Raw genomic sequence first — 7039 nt, 5'->3', positions numbered from 1 at the left:
AATGATTGAGTCCTTCTCTTTTGGTTCATTTTTTAGGCCTTCATTTCGTTTGAATTTTCTTCCTCGGTAAGGTCTCATCATTTTTCTGAACCGTTTAGCAAACAATGTCATTTTCTCGTCATCGTCATCTTCATCCGAATCACTCTCTTCTTTTGTGGATTTGAGAGCAACTCCAATGTTTTTCTTCTTCTCCTTGTCCTTTGGTGTCTCTTCAATCTTATCAAGGTCCACCTCATCTTCAAGCATCATTTCATGAGTGAGAAGGGAACTGATTAGCTCTTCAAGAGTTAAAGACTTTAGGTTCTTAGCCTCGATGATTGCAGTCTTCTTGGATTGCCATGATTTTGGAAGTGAGTAAACTAACTTCCTCACAAGCTTTTCATTTGGAATGATCTCTCCATATGATTTGAGACCATTGACAATCGTTGAGAATCTATCCGTCATAGCTTTGATATCTTCATTTGGTTTCATCCTGAAATTTTCATAGCTATGTGTTAGAAGACAAATTTTAGATTCTTTTACCTCGTCGGTGCCTTCATGAGTGACTTGTAGTTTATCCCATATTTCTTTGGCGGTTGTACAAGATGAAACTCTTCCATATTCATCTGGTCCAAAAGCACAAAATATGATATGGATGGCTTTGGAGTTGAGCTGGAACATTCTTGTCTCTCCTTCACTCCACAATCTTGGATTAGTGAGAGGCTTGATATATTTGTCTTCTACAACATTCCATTCTCCCATGTCACTGGCTTGAATGAAATACATCATCCTATTCTTCCAATAGGAATAGTTAGCTCCATTGAAGAAAGGAGGCTTGTTGACGGGCATCGAATCGAGACCGGAGTCGATGTTTGAAGTGGAGGCCATTGATCACTTTGATTATCGATGTAACTCTTCTCGAATCGACTCAAGAGGTGATTAAACCTTAAAATGAGTTAGGCTCTGATGCCAATTGTTGAGTTAATCGATCGATGGAAGCGGCCAAGAAGGGGTGAATTGGCAATTAAAATTTTGGTGGAAGCTTTTGCAGAAAATTGAAAGTAATTGCACAAAGATTTAGAGTGGTTCGACTTTCTCAATCAAAGTCTAAGTCCACTACGTTAGTTATCCACACTAAGGATTTTCCAATAAATTCACTAATTTGTTCTTTCTTTTGAGGCCAAAGAGATACCCTTACAACTCCCTCAAGAATATACCACAATTCTTGAGAACACTCTTTCTCAAAGAGAATATTACAAATTTGCAAACTTACAAGGAAATCCTCACAAGGTAGATTGTTTGCACAATTCTAGAACAAAGAAAAGAACACTAAAAAATGAATACAATTGAGTACAAGTAGTGTTCTTGAAATCAAAATGAATATTGAATGAAAAATATACTTGAAATGCTCAAACTTGAGGTTTGATGCTTTCTCTTTGATTCTCTCTTGATTCTAGTTGTTTGTTGTTTCTTGTCGTTGATCAATGGCTTCTAAGCTTGTTTAAATACACATTCAAATGATTTTGATCGTTGGGGATGATTAGTGGAGTCAATAGAGCCGTTTAAGTGTGAAAACAATTAATTAAAGCAGTTGAGAGCGTCAGTGCATCGATGCATACCCTAGGTGCATCAGTGTAAAATTCAAATATTTTGACTGTTGGACTCTCAGTGCATCGGTGCACTAAGAGTGAATCGATGCATCAAGTGCATTCGATGTTTCAAAATAGTCAGAGTGCATCGATGCATGGCTGGTGCATCGATGCATCAAATGCATTCGATGTTTTCATAAAATCCTCAGTGCATGGTATGTGCATCGATGCATGAAATGCATTCGATGTTCAATTTAATTCATGGTGAATCGATGCATGGATTGGTGCATCGATGCATCACTCTGAAAATTGATTTTAGGCTTGATTTTAGTTCAAAATACTATGTGAAAATTGTTTCAAAAATATATTAAGTATAAAACACAATTTTACACATTTAGTAAGGTTTGAAATTGATCTTAAAAGACTTGGAGTAATAATTTGATATTCGATTAATTAAATCGAATATACTTAGAAAATCATTTATAAAATCTTAAAATTCATTTAAACTAATGTGTTATATCGAAACACAAAAATGTTTTCAACAATAACCAACCTCATTTTAATTTTCAATATGATTTATAAATTTTCAGCATGGAATATTTCTATAGTATTTCTCATCAAGTTTTATGAATGATTTTGGGTATGAACTATCCAAGTATGATATTATGATGATGAATTTTAAATGTTTACTGTTATCAGATGATTTTCAGTTATCAGATATTTATAGATATCAGATGATTATAATTATCAGATATTTACAAATATCATATGTTTTACAGTTATCAGATACAAATTAATAAATGATTCTATGATGATACATATAAGCCCATTGTATGTTGCATTAAGAGTCATAGGTAAATTTGACATGCCATTTAGTGAGTATTTTTCAGTTATCAGTTCAGCTTTGGTACATTCGTGTACCAATGTTCAGCACCGTTGGTGCTCAGGTTATGATTGCACTGAAGTGCATCATATCACAATTTCAATTATGATTCGGCACCGTGTTGTCCCTAGTGCACACCTTAAACTCGCGTACTTTAGATTCTATTACATATACATTAGGCTATAACAATAAATGTGAAAGTTATGACAATATATGAAATAAATGAACGTAGAATTGAAAAGAAAGTTTTGAAATATGCTCGAATGAAAATAACAAAAGTTATTTATGATATTCGATGTTGACTTACATGATTTTTGATAAAATCATGAGATGATAATTTTAAGGTTTTCAGAAGGAAAAACGACTTGACTAGTCGGGTTTGAAGTTAAATGTTTTTATTTAAATTGCAATTTATTTCTTATATTTTATGAAATTTATGTTTTATATCAATTTAGTTATATTTATGCCTCAGTAAGTTTTACTAAGCGCATGATGATTTTCATGCGTAGGTTCGAATAAAATATAGGACGTAAAGTAAGGAGCTTGCCAACATCTTATGGAAATCAAACCTACCGACATTTTCAGTAAAACATCCTAACTTTGACTTATTAGTGTCATGTACATTATCCGTAGGATTGTTTTATTAGATTAATTTTTTAAGGGCTTGTATTTGTAATTAGGATTATTTTATTTAATGTTGTATAATTTTTAGTATTAATCGTATTTCTGAATAAAAAATATAAATATAATATTTTAAATATTTTAAAAATTAAGTAAAATTTAGACAGTGATATATATATAGTTATGATAAGCTCTTAACTGCCCAATTACAGACTAAAATTGGATTTGTTTTTCAGTGATTTATTATTTTATGATTTTATACAAATAAGATAAAAGTTTAAAAGTTAAAACAATGAAAGCTTAAAAATAAACGAGATTTTAAATCTTTATACATAGTAAATGTTTATCTAATTGATGTGCCATATGTGATTCGTATTACGAGACATATATGGGTTATGAGTGTTACAAAAAGCAAAATTTTGTAAAAGAAAACAAAGCATTAAAACAAATTTGACCAAAAATCACTATGATGAACTAAAAATTTAAAAAGTCATTGAAACTTTAAAATTTTACCATAATACATTTTAACATACATGAGATGAAAAACAACATATAATCATTTTGCTCAAAAACTCATGCATGCATAAAACAAAATAGGCAACTAATTATGCAAAATAAAAAAAAAAGGTTTAGAGGTTACTCATTCCTCATTTTTTGTGGCTAGTGCATTTGATTTTTTTAACTTTTGTAATCATTGCTCCCACACACCTATAAGAGATATTTGCTGACAAAATAACCTACAAGAGACATTTACTTCATTTTTTGTACCCAAATTGGATTCTTGAATGTTAGTTTCAATACCCTTTGTTCCCTTAGGAATTCATCCCTTGTTCCCTTTGGAATTCATACTTGTCTAATTTTTAAAATAAATTCTTTTCTTTATAAGACAAGTATGTTTCATATGACCATGGAAATGAAAATATGAGTATTTTGTCATTTTTAAACATGATGAATTGTTTTGAGAAATTATTTATTTTTCTTTTGTTAAGCATTCAAGCTTAACTTTCAAATAAAAAATTTCTTTTTCTAAATCATTAATTTTGATTTTTGAAACCTCAAAACCATTGTTCAAAATTTCATTTTGCTTTTTCAAAATCCAATTTTGCTTTAAAAAGAAAATCATTTTCAACTTTAAATTTTGAAATCACTTTCTTATATTTGGAATTCATGGTCTCAAATTACAAGTACAATTCATCGTAGGCTTCTTGTAACTCTTTAAAAGAATAAGAATTTAAATCACAAGAGTTAGAAGTTACCCTTGAATCTTCTTCGATGGCCATGAGACATGGGTTGACTACTTTATCATCAGAGTTGTCTTCATTACTCCAAGCCCCCACAAATGCCTTCTTTTTGCTTGATCCCTTATTCTTTAAATGAGGACATTCATATTTGGCATGTCTCGTTCTTTGGCATTCAAAGAACATTGGGGGATCTTTCATTTTACTCGATTCATACTTCACTTCTTTTCCTTTGGAAAACATGAATCTTTTGAATAGCTTGGTTATCTCTTCTTCATCATCATCTTCTTCACTTGATGTGCTTCCATTTTGGGTAGAGGATTTCAAAGCAACACATTTTTCTTTCTTTTCTTCTTTCTTCTCTTCTTGTTATTCCTCTTTTTTCATCATCTTATAAGTGAGAAGGGAGCCAATAAGTTCATCAAGCGAGAGAGAATTTAAGTTCTTCGTTTTGATGATCGACGTCTTCTTCGATTGCCTTGACTTTGGAAGATGATATATCATCTTCCTAACAAGCTTCTCATTAGGGATGATCTCTCTATATCCTTTGAGACCATTGTTAATCACGAAAAATCTATCCGTCATAGCTTTGATATCTTCACCCGGTTTCATCTTAAAATTCTCATAGCTATGGTTGAGTAGACTAATTTTAGTTTCTCACTTCATCGGTTCCTTCATGAGTGACTTGGAGCTTGTCCTAAATTTCCTTGACAATGGAAGAAGAGGAGACTCTTTCATATTCATCTAGGCCTAATGCACAAAATAGTATGTGCATGGCCTTGCCATTTTGTTTGAACTTATTCTTTTATTATTCACTCCAATCTTCCATCTTATTGGTTGGAGTTGAGTGATCCATTAAGATAGAGTTCCAAACATCTAGATCGGTGGCTTGAATGAAGATCATAATTATATTCTTCCAATTTGCATAATTTTCTCCATTGAAATAGGTGACTTGTTGGTCGATTGAGAATCCTCGATGTAGTAAGCATCGGAGGAAAAAGTCATCTTCTCGGTTGAGTCAAAAAATGATAGAACTCTTTTAGGATCTTCACAAAGTTGTTAAACCTTCAATTATAACCCGCTCTGATACCAATTATTGAGATTTATGATTATCTATCGTTCGACCGAAATTATTTCCAAAAGTGGGTAAATTGAACTTTTTAAATTATTGAGAATTAAGGAGAAATCATAGAAAAATTGGCTCAATGATTTATAGTCGTTTAACTTCCTCAATAAAGTTTACATTCACTACATTAGCTCCTCACTAAAGATTTCTAATTAATCCACTTATTTGTTCTTTCTTTTCTAGGCTCAAGAGTAACTTTTACAAATTCCCTATTTTTTACAATGGCTATGATAGAACCAAAACCCCATTTTAACAAGGATAAAAGATTTTAAACAAGAAACCTCTCAAAAGAATGTGTTTACATAATTTAGCTCATTAAAACACTCTACATACAAGAGAAAAGAAAAAATAAGATTGAAAGAGTTTTTCTCTTGGTATATATTGCTTGGATAGGTGTTGTAAAACTTCTTCAAGTTTTTTCAACTTGTTTTTATATGTTAGAATGTATTTGTAGTCGTTCTAGCTATTAGGAATGTTTTGGAGCCGTTAGGGACTTAATTACTGCAAAATAAAACTGGCCAGATCAGGGAGTATCGGTACTCAGACTTAGAATGTCGATATTATACTAATAAAAACTAGTCGGTTTTCGAACGTTGGACTGGGAGTATCAATATTGAGATCATGGTATCAATACTACTATACAAAGTAGTATCGATACTCTGTTAAGTATCGGTACCAAAAATATCTACTAGAATCTGAACACATTTAAAACCACATTTAATAACAATAAACAGTATCGATACTATTATGAGAGTATCGATACTTTTCTTACTTTGGATATCTATACTACAAGAACAGTATCGATATTGTTTATGTGGTATCGATTCTGTAAGAACAATATCGATATTTCTTTCTAAAAAATCATTTTTGTGTTCAAAATCAAGTTTTATGAACTTTGAATTATTTTTGAAATTTTTAAATAAATTCAATTTAATCCAAAAATATTTTTGAACTTAAAATTTTTACATCAAAATAGGTTCAACAGTAAAATCCCGAGTGCCATGCCCCCAGACACAAATCAACCGCTAGAGGAGTGTCCAGCCGATTACCAAGGAGAGTCCCCATCGCCACAGTCATCATGCCCAAAGGGACATCATAAACTAGGACCCATATAGCCAACTTGTTGAAGTTGAATTCTATGAGACTACAACTAGCGTCATATGGCACTAAAGCCAACAAATCATCAATAAATGACCACTGGGAGCTTTCAATGACACAAGTGCGAGCTTCGTCCGAGAGGAACGTAATCAAGAAGTGCTTCTCACTAAGAGCAGAGATCGTCTAAACCAGAGAAGGCCCCCAGATATAACGGAACACCCGGATGATATCTTCTGATTCCATAGAGGTCGAAGAGAACAAGTAGCCAATCATGATAAACGCAGACGTCTGAGGCGGAGATGTGTTAGTAGAGCCAGGGTAGAGAATATCTCTACTTCATCAGTCATAAAGTGTAGTTGGGCAAGTAGGTTTTTAAGTTCATCAACCACGATACCAATAGCAGAGTGAAAGAAGCAAGGGACAAAAGTTGAAAGACCTTGAAATTTTTTTATGACGAAACCAGATAGCAATCAGCAGATAGTTAGGAGTGAAACGAGTAGGTGCA

The sequence above is a fragment of the Hibiscus syriacus genome, unplaced genomic scaffold (genome assembly GCF_006381635.1).
Source record: "Hibiscus syriacus cultivar Baekdansim isolate YM2019G1 unplaced genomic scaffold, ASM638163v2 tig00003721_pilon, whole genome shotgun sequence".
NCBI classification, from domain to species: Eukaryota; Viridiplantae; Streptophyta; class Magnoliopsida; order Malvales; family Malvaceae; genus Hibiscus; species Hibiscus syriacus.
This window is presented reverse-complemented; position numbering follows the sequence as displayed.